Below are 18027 nucleotides of genomic sequence, written 5' to 3'. Positions count from 1 at the left end.
CTATTTTATTTTAGCATAAAGGTATACAAAACGTGCAAAAATAAAGTATTCTAATATATTAGAGCATTGTATTACTGCCTGATCAGCAAAGCATTACTGTCACCTAGCTGAACACATCTGGTTAGTCAGTTATAAGAGGTATGTGCAGGGCAGGCTCAAGACATTGTGCTGCCTGGACATTGTGCCGCTAACTTAAGTTAACGGCATGAAACTTAAACTAAATCTTATAGGGAATAATAATAGGTGGCAACTGAGTTCCTAATTAAACCCAAGCATATAGCAGGAAAGGGTCAGGAATTGCTCGCTGTGCATACTCCAGCCGGAGTGCCAAACAGTAAGCAAACGCCCTTGGAAGCTTTGGGTCAGCAGCCCTGAGGAGGACGGAACTTCAAGCTCTGACCAGAAGTATCATGCCCCCCCCCCCATTAGATTAGCCCTTTGCTTCCTATGGACTATGCTGTTAGGACTGGGACCTGTCACAACCTGCCAGGATGTAAAACACACATACACCTAGTAAGGTACAAGAGCCATTCCACATGCAATGCCTTGGGGAGCTAGAAAATAAGTAATGGACTTACAATAAGCCAGGGTGACTGCCCATGCACCAGCCATGGAAACCCTAGAACAACCCTAAAGCAGCTCGAATACTCAGTGCCTTATACTTCGCCGACTACCAGACCTGTAAAAAAAAAAAATAGTGGGAATTAACAGCAAGAGAAGGAAGAGAATACAACCTGCCTAGCATATAAACGTAAGCCTAACCCAACCCACAGCATAGAAACACTGTTGCAAACACATCACACGCTCAAGTTAACCCTTATAGGGACAGTCTTCTTGAACATTTGTGTTGTTTAAAAACATAGATAATCCCTTTATTACCCATTCCCCAGTTTTGCATGACCCACACAGTTATATTAATATACTGTTTACCTCTATGATTACCTTGTATCTAAGCCTCTGCAAACTGCCCTCTTATCTCTGTTCTTTTGACAGACTTGCATTATAGCCAATCAGTGCTGACTCAAAAATAACTCATTGGGAGAAATTACAATGTTACCTATATGGCACAAATGAACTAGCAGTGCCTAACTGTGAAAAACTGTCAAAAGGCACTGAGATAAGAGGCAGCCTTCAACAGCTTAGAAATCAGTTTGTCTACCTAGATTTAGATTTTAGCAAAGAATACCAAGAGAACAAAACAAATTTGATGATAAAAGTAAATTTCAAATTGCTTAAAATTGCATGCCCTATCTGAATCATGAAAGTTTAATTTTGACTTGGCTGCCCCTTTAAGATGCTCCAGTCCTAAAGGTTTCTTTGCTAACATTCTCTGTCTAAATCATGAATGTTTAATTTTGATTTCCATTTTAAAATAATTTTATCCCTGTTTCCGATATAGTGATGTATCATATAATCATGCAGGACATCTTCTGAGCATTTCAATAGTTAAAAACTCTCTATTATACATATTTAAGAACAACTAGTAAGCATATTTAAATATTTTTAAAATAATGTTTTAACCCATTAAGCCACCAGGACGTAGGTACTAGGGCCCCGATTCTAAAAAATGCACGCAGGGGCAGCCCTCATTGAATTCTATAAAAAAAACGGGCTGTCCCTGCGAGTAGCAAGATGTCTCCCCTACAAATAATGAGAGCTCTCTACTAGGTAAAGTTTGTGATGGAGGGTGAAGAACAGTGGGGGAAACCGGTGTGTTTTAAAACATTAATATTGTGCTTAATACAAATCAAATGACGCTGTACTTTACCATCAAATCAGTGTAATTTTCATATGCATAGGTTTTCCATTCAGAATAACTAGTGTTTTGAGTATTTTGGTGAAAAACTCGCCACTTTTTAACTGGTTAGAAAAAATAATGAGAACTGTAGTAAGAAAATATTTATAGGATTACACTGGGATTTGAGAGAAAATTTCATATGAGCACATGTTCAGCCCATTTTACAAAAAAACAACAATTACGCTTTGTATCTTGCACTTTTAAAGGGACAGTCTACCATAGAATTGTTATTGTTTTAAAAGATAGATAATCCCTTTATTACTCATTCCCCAGTTTTGCATAACCAACACAGTTATATCAATATACTTTTTACCTCTGTGATTACCTTGTATCTAGGAACCTTCTTCCAGCCCCCTGATCACATGACTGTGACTGTTTATTATCTATTATCTTAAATTTAGCATTGTTTTGTGTTAGATCTTAAATAACCCCCTGTGCCTGAACACAGTGTTATCTACATGGCCTACATGTACTTTCTGTCTCTTTGTGTTGAAAAGAGATTTAAAAAGCATGTGATAAGAGCCTACCTATGCTTAGTTTAAACTAAGAATACCAAGAGAAAAAAGCAAATTTGATGATAAAAGTAAATTGGAAAGTTAAATAAAACTAAAAGTCCTATCTGAATAATGAAAGTTTAATTTATACTAGACTGTCCCTTTAAGTACAAATTTCTTGCTTTTATTTTGCACATCCAGTGTACTTAAATTATGATGCTAATTAGCAATACAATTAAATTTTGATGCTCCTTAACAATACAATTTTTTCCTGCATATTTTTGTGTGAAAGGTTTAATTATTTGTTTGTAAGATTTTAAAATGTTATAGTGCACTTTTGTAATGTACAGTATGTATCTCCTTCCCATACAGAAAAAAATGTATATGCACCTTAGCAAGACAACCTGTTTTCAGGGTAAAATGTGGCTTTATATTATTTCCCAGGTAAATAGAAGGGCTGTGCAGCATTCTTATAGAATCTCTCCAGCCCAGGGATCTTTTTAGAATTGGGGCCTAGGTCACAGGGTACTTTGCCTAGCGTACCCTGTTGACGTAGTACCTATGACCTACTTCCTGTCTCATGCTGCACAAGCATTCCGTAAATAATTTCAGTGGGAAACCCAGATTTTGTGAAAAAGTTAAAGATTTTTTTAATAAGATTGCATTTGGTGGCAAAATGGCAACATAAAATATACCAAAGTGGGCCTAGATTAATACCTTGGGTTGTCTACTAAAAAATTATATAGTTTTGATAGGTAAATAAAAAAAGCAACAAAAAAAAGCTCTATTTCTGTTTAAATAGAGACATAGCAAAATAACGAAATATTATCCAGACTTTTAGGTAAGTTTTTCTCTGGACATTTCGGGACTTAGGAGGTTAAGCAACAGTTATTTAAATGTAAAATTGAACTTTTAGAAAATGTGTTGCGTACATCAGTACTGGTTTTCACTGGATTACAGAAACATTCATTAAAACCTGTAATGTGTAGTAAAAGTAGAACATAACAAATATGTATAATGCTTGAAAATATAAAGGGACAGTAACATAACATTGTTGTTATTATTATCAATTATTTGTATAGCGTCACAAAATTCCATAGCTCTGGATATTTCTACTTTGTTGCACCTAATTGAGGATTATTATCAATGTATTAAAGTTTTCTTTAAATGAATGTGTCTCTTTTGGAAAATAAATTTTATGGTTTTGACATTTCATCAACAGAAAGTTGTCTATAAGATTCCATCCAATACTATTGTGTGGGTAATATATATATACTGTATATATATATATATATATATATATATATATATATATATATATATATATATACAATATATATATATATTCCATTTTCAGAGTACTAGCTGAGTTTCTTAATTTGCAGTTCATGCAGAGTTTTGCCTTATACAGTGATATTAAAAGTGATCAAATGTGTTGCTTTCATTAGTACAGCTATTTGATATTCAATGGCATAAAAGTTTCCAATCAGAAGTTAAAAAGCACGAGAATGTACAGCAAAGCACTGCTAAAGTCTTAACTACGTATGTAATAATGTCTGAAGAATCTTTAATCAGTAACATATCTGGCCTTTGTGTGCTCATATTAAATTCCCAATTTATTTGCATTAATCTAACTACATTTTTAGTGATTTACAGGTCATTCACATTGTTGACTATTAATATGTAAGCTTAGATGATTAATATTTTTTTTTTTTTAACTTATAACAGACATTTTTCCATTTACACTACAATTACATCCAGCGGCAAAAGACTATGAGAAGTTAGTGATGTCATGCCGAAACATCTTACTTACATTTTCACTTGAATTTATAAAGATTTATGGATTTATTCATCATAATCTAATAATCTTGTTACAAACATTCTTGAAATAATTAAATCAACTTGACATCAAAGCTGTATTAATCTGTTGATTTGGTTGATTTGGCAAACTTTGGCAAATACATACTGATTGTTATGAATCTGGTTGTCATCTCTACAGATTGAATTTGGAAGACTAAAATTTACAATACATTCTCGGTTTACATTTTCACTCTAAGATACAGTACTATTTTAATATTTAATAAGGCTGAGACAAAAGGTTAAATGTCATACCACTGACTAAAAAAATACAGACTGTAACTACCAAGATTGGCTCAGATAACAAGTGGTGCGCTATTTTAGCTTGAGCGCAGTACGTTGAAGAATTAGAGCATATGGATTAAGGTGAGTATTACCAGTTGAGAGTAAAAAGTTAGAGCTCAAGCGCTAACTTCAGTATTTAAGATATCACAACCACACTAACTTCTCCCCGTAGACTTCTATGGGGCATGCTGAAGAAAGCCCTTTTAGTTATTGCTCACACAATAACCAGCCACTGCGCTAGATCAACTGCCCTAAAGCCGAAGGTTTATTGGAAATACTTCACATTCCTATAAATCTCAGAAGACAATATTCTTTTTATTTCTTAATATATATTTCTTTATATATCTGTATATTGTTTTCTAAAATATATATCTATAACTACATATCTTTATGAATATATGCAGATATAGATATATATTGTATATATAGAAATATATATTTAAAAATAAAAATAACATTTTCTTCTAAGTAAAGTGTATACATGTGTATATATGTGTATATATGTATGTATTGTGCACATACATATTTAAACATATAATCACATAAATACACATGTATATACATATTGTGAGGGGTCAAGAGTGGAACTCAAGGGCAGAAATAGATACACTGAACAACTGAAGTCTTTTGAAATAGCATTACTGAATGAATAGTAAACAGAACAATTGGTAATTCAAATTCTAAAACACAGAACAGCAAGTCTTTGAATAAGCCAATGGCCGAACATAAGAGTCTTGTTCAATTTTAGGAAACCCAGGAGGGTTGCAGTAACAAAGTCCAGTGGATCTCAATACACTAGATGAGTAGATTATCCAGTGGGTACTGTTGGTGAGTCTGCCATGGAATACAGGTAGATACAGGAGAGACAGCAGGAATGAGATAGCTTTCTCTCATAACGCAGACACAGAATTGTCAGCAGGCACAGAGTACCCAGAGGGTAGTGTAAGTGATGCTGTCACGGAATACCAAGTAGGTAAAGTAGGCACAGCAGGAACAAGGAAAGCTGTCAATGGTACAGCAGACACAAGAGACTCAGCAGGTACAGGATACCAAGCGGGTACTGATGGTGAGGCTGTCACGTGATACCAGATATGTATAACAGGCACAGCTGGTTTGAGGAAAGCTGTAAATTGTAGACACTCAGCAGGCAAAGGATATCCAGGGGGTGCTGATGGTGAGACTGTCAAGGGATACCAGGTAGGTACAGCAGGTACATACAGTTTTGAGGAAAGCTGTGACTGGTATATCAGACACAGGAGGACTCAGCAAGTACAGGATACCCAGTGGATACTATTTGTGAGGGTGTCATGGGATACCTGGTAGGTACAGTAGGCACAGCTGGTTTGAGGAAAGCTGTCACTGCTATAGCAGGCACAGGAGACTCAGCAGGCACAGGATACCCAGCAGGTACTGTTGGTGTGGCTGTCACAGGATACTGCAGGAACAAGACAAGCTTACATAGGTACAAGACAAGTACTTCAGCTACAGGAACAAGGTGAGTAAATGAAGGAACAGGTGAGTAACTTTTTGCTTCAAGAATAGGTTAAGCATACACAGGTACAAGGTAAGTATGCTTCTGCTTCAGGAACATGGATGGCTCACAATAACTCAGCTCAGAGCGAATCATGTCCTCCCAACATCGCTAAATGCCGACGGCATAGGCGGTTGGCATTTAACATTGAGCAAGCTATACTTGTGAAATGCTTGTGCAATGCCGCCCCCTGCACATTCGATTGGCCGCTAGCAGAGGGTGCCAATCATCCCAATCGGGTCAGGATAATTGCAGTCCGCCACCTAAAAGTTGGTAGACAAGTTAAGGAGCAGCGGTCTTATGACCACTACTTCTTAACTTAAGTTTTCTGTGAGCTGTAAACTTCAGACGGAGAAAGCAGCTTCCGCTGCTTGTTAAATCTAGCCCTAGGTCTCAACTCGCTCTAAATATTTTACTGCAATTTTGGCTTGAATTTGAGCGCAACATATAACTCTCAATAAAATTATAAATAAAATAGATAAAAAATATCATTTAAATCTTTTTTATAGTCCAACAAAAATCTGACTAAAAAGATGCAAACTTCAGGGGCCCCGATCCGATATGCAGCGTCGCCCCGCAAAAGCCAGCAACACCAAATATTGCGCTGGTTTGGTATCCTATATACAGCGTAACATAGAAGTTACGCTCGTATATTTCTGCCTTCGGCCATAGTTTTTTGGCCCATAGACAGGTATACCAAACCCGCGCAGTTTGGTATCCAATATACAGCGTAAGGACTTACGTGGCAAAAATGGAGAAATCTTACTCCATTTTCACCTTGCCACAAATTGCAGGCATAGTAAACCTTACACTGAGTATTGGAGCCCTGCAACTCCCTAAACTGCCTGCAAAATAAAGCCTAACACCTAACGCATGCGCAATGTCTATCTACCTGTCAGCCGCAATCCCCTGCCGCAATCCCTAATCAAGTGTTTAACCCCTAAACCGCCGCTCCCGGACCCCGCCGCCACCTACATTAAATGTCTAACCCCCTAATGTGATCCCCCTACACCGCCGCCACCTACATTAAAATTATTACCCCCTAATGTAATCCCCCTACACCGCCGCCATCTATATTAAAATTTTTACCCCATAATGTAAGCCCCCTACCCTGCCGCCACCTATTTTAACTACATTACCCCCTAATATAATCCCCTTACACCGCCGCCACCTATTTTAACTATATTACCCCCTAATGTGAGCCCCCTACACTGCCGCCACCTACATTAACTATATTACCCCCTAATATGATCCCCCTACACCGCCGCCACCTATTTTAACTACATTAACCCCTAATCTAATCCCCCTACCCCGCCGCCACCTATATTAAAATGATTAACCCCTAATCTAATCCCCCTACCCCGCCGCCACCTATTTTATAATGATTAACCCCTAATCTAATCCCCTACCCCGCCGCCAACTATTTTAAAATGATTAACCTCTAATCTAATCCCCCTACACCGCAGCCACCTATTTTAAAATGATTAACCCCTAATCTAATCCCCCTACACCGCCGTCACCTATAATAAATGTATTACCCCCTAAAATACTAAAATGTCCCTACCCTAAACTAAATTACAAATAGCCCTGAAAAGGGCCTTTTGCGTGGCATTGCCCCAAAGTAACCAGCTCTATTACCAGCCCTTAAAAGTGCCTTTTGCGGGGCATTGTCACAAAGTAATCAGCTCTTTTACCTGTAATCTGACCCTCTACACCGCCGCCACCTATATTAAATATATTAACCCCTAATCTAATCCCCCTACACCGCCGCCACCTATATTAACTATATTAACGCCTAATCTGACCCCCCTACACCGCCGCCACCTATATTAACTATATTAACCCTAATTATATTAGAGTTAATATACAGGGAGTGCAGAATTATTAGGCAAATGAGTATTTTGACCACATCATCCTCTTTATGCATGTTGTCTTACTCCAAGCTGTATAGGCTCGAAAGCCTACTACCAATTAAGCATATTAGGTGATGTGCATCTCTGTAATGAGAAGGGGTGTGGTCTAATGACATCAACACCCTATATCAGGTGTGCATAATTATTAGGCAACTTCCTTTCTTTTGGCAAAATGGGTCAAAAGAAGGACTGACAGGCTCAGAAAAGTCAAAAATAGTGAGATATCTTGCAGAGGGATGCAGCACTCTTAAAATTGCAAAGCTTCTGAAGCGTGATCATCGAACAATCAAGCGTTTCATTCAAAATAGTCAACAGGGTCGCAAGAAGCGTGTGGAAAAACCAAGGCGCAAAATAACTGCCCATGAACTGAGAAAAGTCAAGCGTGCAGCTGCCAAGATGCCACTTGCCACCAGTTTGGCCATATTTCAGAGCTGCAACATCACTGGAATGCCCAAAAGCACAAGGTGTGCAATACTCAGAGACATGGCCAAGGTAAGAAAGGCTGAGAGACGACCACCACTGAACAAGACACACAAGCTGAAACGTCAAGACTGGGCCAAGTAATATTTTAAGACTTTTCTAAGGTTTTATGGACTGATGAAATGAGAGTGAGTCTTGATGGGCCAGTGGCTGGATTGGTAAAGGGCAGAGAGCTCCAGTCCGACTCAGACGCCAGCAAGGTGGAGGTGGAGTACTGGTTTGGGCTGGTATCATCAAAGATGAGCTTGTGGGGCCTTTTCGGGTTGAGGATGGAGTCAAGCTCAACTCCCAGTCCTACTGCCAGTTTCTGGAAGACACCTTCTTCAAGCAGTGGTACAGGAAGAAGTCTGCATCCTTCAAGAAAAACATGATTTTCATGCAGGACAATGCTCCATCACACGCGTCCAAGTACTCCACAGCGTGGCTGGCAAGAAAGGGTATAAAAGAAGAAAATCTAATGACATGGCCTCCTTGTTCACCTGATCTGAACCCCATTGAGAACCTGTGGTCCATCATCAAATGTGAGATTTACAAGGAGGGAAAACAGTACACCTCTCTGAACAGTGTCTGGGAGGCTGTGGTTGCTGCTGCACGCAATGTTGATGGTGAACAGATCAAAACACTGACAGAATCCATGGATGGCAGGCTTTTGAGTGTCCTTGCAAAGAAAGGTGGCTATATTGGTCACTGATTTGTTTTTGTTTTCTTTTTGAATGTCAGAAATGTATATTTGTGAATGTTGAGATGTTATATTGGTTTCACTGGTAAAAATAAATAATTGAAATGGGTATATATTTGTTTTTTGTTAAGTTTCCTAATAATTATGCACAGTAATAGTCACCTGCACACACAGATATCCCCCTAAAATAGCTATAACTAAAAACAAACTAAAAACTACTTCCAAAACTATTCAGCTTTGATATTAATGAGTTTTTTGGGTTCATTGAGAACATGGTTGTTGTTCAATAATAAAATTAATCCTCAAAAATACAACTTGCCTAATAATTCTGCACTCCCTGTAGTTAATATAGTTATTATATTATATATATTAACTATATTAACCCTATCTAACCCTAACACCCCTAACTTAATTTATTGCAATACATCTAAATAATATTAATCTTATTAACTAAAATATTCCTATTTAAAACTAAATACTTACCTATAAAATAAACCTTAAGATAGCTACAATATAATTAATAATTACATTGTAGCTATTTTAGGGTTTATATTTATTTTACAGGTAACTTGGTATTTATTTTAGCTAGGTACAATAGTTATTAAATAGTTAATAACTATTTAATAGCTACCTAGTTAAAATTATTACCAATTTACCTATAAAATAAATACTAACCTAAGTTACAAATACACCTACACTATCAATAAATTAATTAAATAAACTACAATTATCTAAACTAAAATATAATTAAATACACTAAACTAAATTTCAAAAACAAACAAACACTAAATTACAAAAATAAAAAAAGAATACAAGAATTTTAAGCTAATTACACCTAGTCTAAGCCCCCTAATAAAATAACAAAGCCCCCCAAAATAAAAAAATGTCCCTACCCTAAACTAAATTACAAAAAGTAATCAGCTCTATTACCAGCCCTTAAAAGGGCCTTTTGTGGGGCATTCCCCCAAGTAATCAGCTCTTTTACCTGTAAAAAAAGAACAATCCCCCCACACATTACAACCCACCACCCACACGCCCCTACTCTAAAATCTACCCAATCCCCCCTTAAAAAAACCTAAGTCTAACCCCTAAGTGCTCCTTACCTGTCCTGAAGACCGGCGGAGAAGGTCCTGTTCCAGGCGGAGAAGTCTTCTTCCAGGCGGCGACCTCTTCTTCTTCCAGGAACCAGCCGGCACGGAGTGGAGGAGTTGAAGACCGATGACCGCGGAGCTGAAGACCGTCCTCACTGGAACTGAAGACCTGCGATGCAGGAACTGAAGATCGGCGACGCTGGAATCGCCGCCGTACACTGAATCGGAATTCAAGGTACGCGATTAAAAATGGCGTCTCTTGAATTCCTATTGGCTGATTTGAGCCTTCAAATTCAAATCAGCCAATCGGATGAAAGCTACTTTAATTCTATTGGCTGATTTGAATAGCCAATAGAATAAGAGCTACTGTTATTCTATTGGCTGATTAGAATAGCCAATAGAATTACAGTAGCTCTTATTCTATTGGCTAATCAAATCAGCCAATAGAATTAAAGTAGCTTTCATCCGAAAGCTGATTTGAATTTAAGGGCTGGTAATAGAGCTGATTACTTTTTGTAATTTAGTTTAGGGTAGGGACATTTTTTTATTTTGGGGGGATTTGTTATTATATTAGGGGGCTTAGATTAGGTGTAATTAGCTTAAAATTCTTGTAATCTTTTTTTATTTTTTGTAATTTAGTGTTTGGTTTTTTTGTAATTTAGTTTAGTGTATTTAATTATATTTTAGTTTACATAATTGTAGTTTATTTAATTAATTTATTGATAGCATAGGTGTATTTGTAACTTAGGTTAGGATTTATTTTGCAGGTAAATTGCTAATTATTTTAACTAGGTAGCTATTAAATAGTTATTAACTATTTAATAGCTATTGTACCTAGTTAAAATAAATACCAAGTTACCTGTAAAATAAATATAAACCCTAAAATAGCTTCAATGTAATTATTAATTATATTGTAGCTATCTTAAGGTTTATTTTATAGGTAAGTATTTAGTTTTAAATAGGAATATTTTAGTTAATAAGATTAATATTATTATTAATATTATTTAGATTTATTGCAATAATAATTAAGTTAGGGGTGTTAGGCTTAGATAGGGTTAATATAGTTAATATATATAATATAATAACTATATTAACTATATTAACCCTAATATAATTAGGGTTAATATAGTTAATATAGGTGGCGGCGGTGTAGGGGGGTCAGATTAGGGGTTAATATATTTAATATAGGTGGCGGCGGTGTAGGGGGATTAGATTAAGGGTTAATATTTTTAATATAGGTGGCGGCGGTGTAGGGGGATTAGATTAGGGGTTAATATATTTAATATAGGTGGCGGCGGTGTAGGGGGGGTCAGATTACAGGTAAAAGAGCTGATTACTTTGTGACAATGACCCGCAAAAGGTCCTTTTAAGGGCTGGTAATAGAGCTGGTTACTTTGGGGCAATGCCCCGCAAAAGGCCCTTTTAAGGGTTGGTAATAGATCTGGTTACTTTGGGGCAATGCCCCGCAAAAGGCCCTTTTAAGGGCTGGTAATAGAGCTGGTTACTTTGGGGCAATGCCACGCAAAAGGCCCTTTTCAGGGCTATTTGTAATTTAGTTTAGGGTAGGGACATTTTAGTATTTTAGCGGGTAATACATTTATTATAGGTGGCGGTGGTGTAGGGGTATTAGATTAGGGGGTTAATGTAGTTAAAATAGATGGCGGCGGGGTAGGGGGCTCACATTAGGGGGTAATAATTTTAATATAGATGGCGGCGGTGTAGGGGGCTCACATTAGGGCGTTAGACATTTAATATAGGTGGCGGCGGTGTAGGGGGATTAGATTAGGGGTTAATAATTTTAATATAGGTTGCGGCGGTGTAAGGGGGTCAGATTAGGGGATAGTACATATAATGTAGGTGGCGGCGGGGTAGGGGGCTCTCATTAGGGGGTAATATAGTTAAAATAGGTGGCGGCAGTGTAGGGGAATCATATTAGGGGGGTATATGTGATAGCTCAAGTTGCGAGCTGAAACTACGGGTGGCGCAGGTTTCCACGCTTGCGCCAAAACCTGCGCCGTATATCGGATCGCGCCCCAGGTATTTGATTTCTAACATTCTGTATCATTATATTGTCTGGAACATTACGTTTTACTTCCAAGAATGTATAATCTGTTTTCTTTCATAAATATTTTCACATACACCCTTTTTATGAGTCTCGGGGTGATCATTCTGTTTCGTAAGTTCTGATTCCAATGGAAATCTTTAATACAGAGTCAGATTTATCTGACATTATTTTTTTATGACTCCTCATCTTCACTGTTTTTATTTAACTAGTGTAAAACATCCAAGTTCCTGGGTATATATGACCAGATTATATATTGATTTATTGAGCTAATGAAACTGACACATATACATTTATCAGTAGATTGTGAAGGGAAATTATCATTAAATGCTATACATTTCTCGAAAAAAACATGTTTTTTGTATGTTTTTTTACTTTTAATAGGTTCTTTCTACCTTTTATTTTTTATTTTTTTTTGCTGATTCTTAGTTGTTATTAAAAAATAAAAGTAGCCACATCTTTATTTTTTAATGAAAAAACTGCAGTAGACAGTATTTTGGGGGTAAAGTCGGCGGCTGTAGGGTGTTAGAAAAAATGGCACTGTAGTGTCTTTACATTGAGGTCAATGGGAACTGTGTGTTCCCAGAAAATATATATGTATATATACACATATTAACACATACATATATATGTAAATAATCATATATATATATATATATATATATATATATATATATATACAGGTTTGCTGCCATTGCTGCGCTTCTTACCCCTATTTGCTGCGCAATGTTCTGATGTCGCCTCAGACGTCATCAGAACGAGGCTCCCACAGGAGCCTATGGAAGCTCACTCTTGTGAGAGCAATGCTTCCCAGCAATGCGAACGAGAGGTCGCGTTTGCAATACTGAAAACTTGTAATACCAGTGCACATTAGCGTGCGCTGGTATTACACAGTGAAGCTCTAATATTACTTTCACGAAAGCGATATATAGCGCTCCACTTGTAATCTGGCCCAAAATATATATATATATATATATATATATATATATAATATATATATATATATATATATATATATATATATATATATATATATTTTTTTTTTTTTTATTATTTGGAAGACGGTTGATACTCATTTAATGAAAGTCAGTACTGAAGTAGAAATTTAAAAATCAAATAAAAGTTAGCATTGAATAAAGCTTATTTTTAACACAGACAATAATCTAGTTTGGAAACCAATAGATCAATAATTGTTTTTTTAAATTGTAAGAATCTGGTTTGAACAAGAGAGAAATATAAAATAACTGATCATAAATCCTTTTATTTTTTTATAAAGTTTGTTGAACAATTTTAATTTAGCTAAACCTAAACTCCACCTAGATTATGAGTTTTGCTGGTATTACAGGTTTTAACAAACCAGACAAGAAGTGAGCGTTGAGCAAAATTTTGCTCATTACCGCACTCCAATACCAGCGCTGCTTACATTAGCGGTGAGCTGGTGTAACGTGCTCGTGCACGATTTCCCCATAGGAATCAACGGGGAGAGCCGGCTGAAAAAAAGTCTAACACCTGCAAAAAAGCAGCGTAAAGCTCCTTAACGCAGCCCCATTGATTCCTATGGGGAAATAAAATTTATGTCTACACCTAACACCCTAACATGAACCCCAAGTCTAAACACCCCTAATCTTACACTTATTAACCCCTAATCTGCCGCCCCCGACATCACCGCCACCTACATTATACTTATGAACCCCTAATCTGCTGCCCCCAACATCGCTGAACCCTACATTATATTTATTAACCCCTAATCTGCCACCCCCAATGTCGCCACCACTATACTAAATGTATTAAACCCTAAACCTATGTCTAACCCTAAGTCTAACCCTAGCCAATCGGAATTAAGGTAGAAAAAATCCTATTGGCTGATGTAATCAGCCAATAGGATTGAGCTGGCATTCTATTGGCTGATTGGAACAGCCAATAGAATGCCAGCTCAAACCTATTGGCTGATTGGATCAGCCAATAGGATTGAACTTCAATCCTGTTGGCTGATTGCATCAGCCAATAGGATTTTTTCTACCTTAATTCCGATTGGCTGATAGAATTCTATCAGCCAATCGGAATTGAAGGGACGCCATCTTGGATGACGTCATTTAAAGGAACCTTCATTCAGTCTTAGCTGTCGGATGAAGAGGATGCTTTGTGTCGGATGCCTTGAAGATGGACCCGCTCCGCGCCGGATGGATGAAGATAGAAGATGCTGTCTGGATGAAGACTTCTGCCCGTCTGGAGGACCACTTTGCCCAGCTTGGATGAAGACTTCTCCCGGCTTTGTTGAGGACTTCGGCCCGGTTGGATGAAGACTTCTCCCAGTAAGGTGATCTTCAAGGGGTTAGTGTTAGGGTTTTTTAAGGGGGTATTGGGTGGGTTTTAGAGTAGGGTTGGTTGTGTGGTGGGTTTTAATGTTGGGGGGGATTTGTAATTTTTTTTACAGGTAAAAGAGCTGATTACTTTGAGGCAATGCCCCGCAAAAGGCACTTTTAAGTGCTATTTGTAATTTAGTGTAGGGTAGGGCTTTTTTTTTTATTTTGGTGGGCTTTTTTATTTTGTTAGGTGGATTAGATTAGGTGTAATTAGTTTAAAAATCTTGTAATTTGTTTATTATTTTCTGTAATTTAGCGTTTGTTTGTTTTGTATTTTAGATAATTTTCTTTAATTGTATTTAATTGTATTTAATTTAGGGAAATCATTTAATTATAGTGTAGTGTTAGGTGTAAGTGGATTTGCGGTATTTCCAAATCTGGCCAAAAAAGTCAGCGGTACACCTGTACCTGCAAGACTCAGCGGGCGTTAAAAAGCAGCGTTAAGACCTCTTAACGCTGCTTTTTAAACCTAACGCACAACTCGTAATCTAGCGCTCATTTGTTGTGCAATCAGTTTTATTACTTTATAATTACTTTTAGCTTTATAATTGTATGCAAGTCAAAGAACTTAAATTAATTTATATTTAAAACTCTACAATAGCAGTAACACTTAACTTTACTTGACGTTAATAGAAATCAAAATATGATGTTGTTAGCCAAGCTTAACTTATACTCACATCTAATGCTGTAAATATTATTTTTTTATAATTTAGTCAGTTTATCTCATATTTTGTGACAAACACATAAACGTCCTGCAATAGTAAAATGCTAAATTAAACAACCACTAAACACAGACTATTATAATCAATAAATCCTATACTATAAAAAGCCAAGTGTGTTTGTCCGAAGCTGTTATGCACAGTAGGACAAACACACCTGGCCTTAGATTGACAGCTGGCACCAGACCTGGACCCTTACAGTGGCGCATGAGTAGTTAGTGGCGCGTGAGGATCAGCTTACATTCACATATGGCTCCGTAGTTTTGGCAGCAGTACATGAGTTATATTGACAGCTGGCACCAGACCTGGACCCTTACAGTGGTGCGTGAGTAGTTTGTGGCACGTGAGGATCAGTTAGAAGCATCTCTCTGCATCAGCTGTGTCCAGGGGCGGGCCCGGCACGGCCGTGCGTACAATAGAGATAGCTCAAAAGAGGAGTGGGGGGGGGAGAGATAGCTCAAAAGAGGAGTGGGGGGAGAGATAGCTCAAAAGAGGAGTGGGGGGAGAGATAGCTCAAAAGAGGAGGGGGGAGAGATAGTTCAAAAGAGGAGGGGGGAGAGATAGCTCAAAAGAAGAGGGGGGAGGGGGGAGAGATAGCTCAAAGGGGAGGGGGGAGAGATGGCTCAAAGGGGGAGGGGGGAGAGATAGCTTAAAAGAGGAGGGGGGAGAGATAGCTCAAAAGAGGAGGGGGAGAGATAGCTCAAAAGAGGAGGGGGATAGATAGATCAAAAGAGGAGGGGGGAGGGGGAGAGATAGCTCAAAAGAGGAGGAGGGGGGAGGGGGAGAGATAGCTCAAAAGAGGAGGAGGGGGGGAGAGATAGCTCAAAAGAGGAGGGGGGAGGGGGAGAGATAGCTCAAAAGAGGAGGAGGGGGGAGAAATAGCTCAAAAGAGGAGGAGGGAGGGGAGAGAGATAGCTCAAAAGAGGAGGAGGGGGGAGGAGGGAGAGGTAGCTCAAAAGAGTAGGAGGGGGAGGGGGAGAGATAGCTCAAAAGAGGAGAAGGGGGGAGGAGGGAGAGATAGCCCAAAAGAGGAGGAGTGGGAGGGGGGAGAGATAGCTCAAAAGAGGAGGAGGGGGGGGAGGGGGGAGAGATAGCTCAAAAGAGGAGGGGGAGAGATAGCTCAAAAGAGGAGGGGGAGATATAGCTCAAAATAGGAGGGGGGAGAGATAGCTCAAAAGAGGAGGGGGAGAGATATCTCAAAAGAGGAGGGGGGAGAGATAGCTCAAAAGAGGAGGGGGAGAGATAGCTCAAAAGAGGAGGGGGAGAGATAGATCAAAATAGGAGGGGGGAGGGGAGAGATAGCTCAAAAGAGGAGGAGGGGGAGGGGGGAGAAATAGCTCAAAAGAGGAGGAGGGGGAGGGGGGAGAGATAGCTCAAAAGAGGAGGAGGGGGAGGAGGGAGAGATAGCTCAAAAGAGTAGGAGGGTGAGGGGGAGAGATAGCTCAAAAGAGGAGAAGGGGGAGGAGGGAGAGATAGCTCAAAAGAGGAGGAGGAGTGGGAGGGGGGAGAGATAGCACAAAAGAGGAGGAGGGGGGAGGGGGAAGAGATAGCTCAAAAGAGGAGGATGGGGGAGGGGGGAGAGATAGCTCAAAAGAGGAGAAGGGGGGAGGAGGGAGAGATAGCCCAAAAGAGGAGGAGTGGTGGGAGGGGGGAGAGATAGCTCAAAAGAGGAGGAGGGGGGGGAGGGGGGAGAGATAGCTCAAAAGAGGAGGGGGAGAGATAGCTCAAAAGAGGAGGGGGCGAGATAGCTCAAAAGAGGAGGGGGGAGAGAAAGCTCAAAAGAGGAGGGGGAGAGATATCTCAAAAGAGGAGGGGGGGAGAGATAGCTCAAAAGAGGAGGGGGAGAAATATCTCAAAAGAGGAGGGGGGAGAGATAGCTCAAAAGGGGAGGGGAGAGATAGCTCAAAAGAGGAGGGGGAGAGATAGATCAAAAGAGGAGGGGGAGGGGAGAGATAGCTCAAAAGAGGGGGAGGGGGAAGAAATAGCTCAAAAGAGGAGGAGGGGGGAGAGATAACTCAAAAGAGGAGGAGGGGGGAGGAGGGAGAGATAGCTCAAAAGAGTAGGAGGGGGAAGGGAAGAGAGAGCTCAAAAGAGGAGAAGGGGCAGGAGGGAGAGATAGCTCAAAAGAGGAGGAGGAGTGGGAGGGGGGAGAGATAGCTCAAAAGAGTAGGAGGGGGAGGGGGAGAGATAGCTCAAAAGAGGAGAAGGGGGGAGGAGGGAGAGATAGCCCAAAAGAGGAGGAGTGGGAGGGGGGAGAGATAGCTCAAAAGAGGAGGAGGGGGGGAGGGGGGAGAGATAGCTCAAAAGAGGAGGGGGAGATATAGCTCAAAAGAGGAGGGGGGAGAGATAGCTCAAAAGAGGAGGGGGAGAGATATCTCAAAAGAGGAGGGGGGAGAGATAGCTCAAAAGAGGAGGGGGGAGAGATAGCTCAAAAGAGGAGGGGGAGAGATAGATCAAAATAGGAGGGGGAGGGGAGAGATAGCTCAAAAGAGGAGGAGGGGGAGGGGGGAGAAATAGCTCAAAAGATGAGGAGGGGGAGGGGGGAGAGATAGCTCAAAAGAGGAGGAGGGGGGAGGAGGGAGAGATAGCTCAAAAGAGTAGGAGGGTGAGGGGGAGAGATAGCTCAAAAGAGGAGAAGGGGGAGGAGGGAGAGATAGCTCAAAAGAGGAGGAGGAGTGGGAGGGGGGAGAGATAGCTCAAAAGAGGAGGAGGGGGGGAGGGGGGAGAGATAGCTCAAAAGAGGAGGGGGAGAGAT

The sequence above is a fragment of the Bombina bombina genome, chromosome 3 (assembly GCF_027579735.1).
Source record: "Bombina bombina isolate aBomBom1 chromosome 3, aBomBom1.pri, whole genome shotgun sequence".
NCBI classification, from domain to species: domain Eukaryota; kingdom Metazoa; phylum Chordata; class Amphibia; order Anura; family Bombinatoridae; genus Bombina; species Bombina bombina.
Note: the sequence above shows the minus strand (reverse complement) of the source record.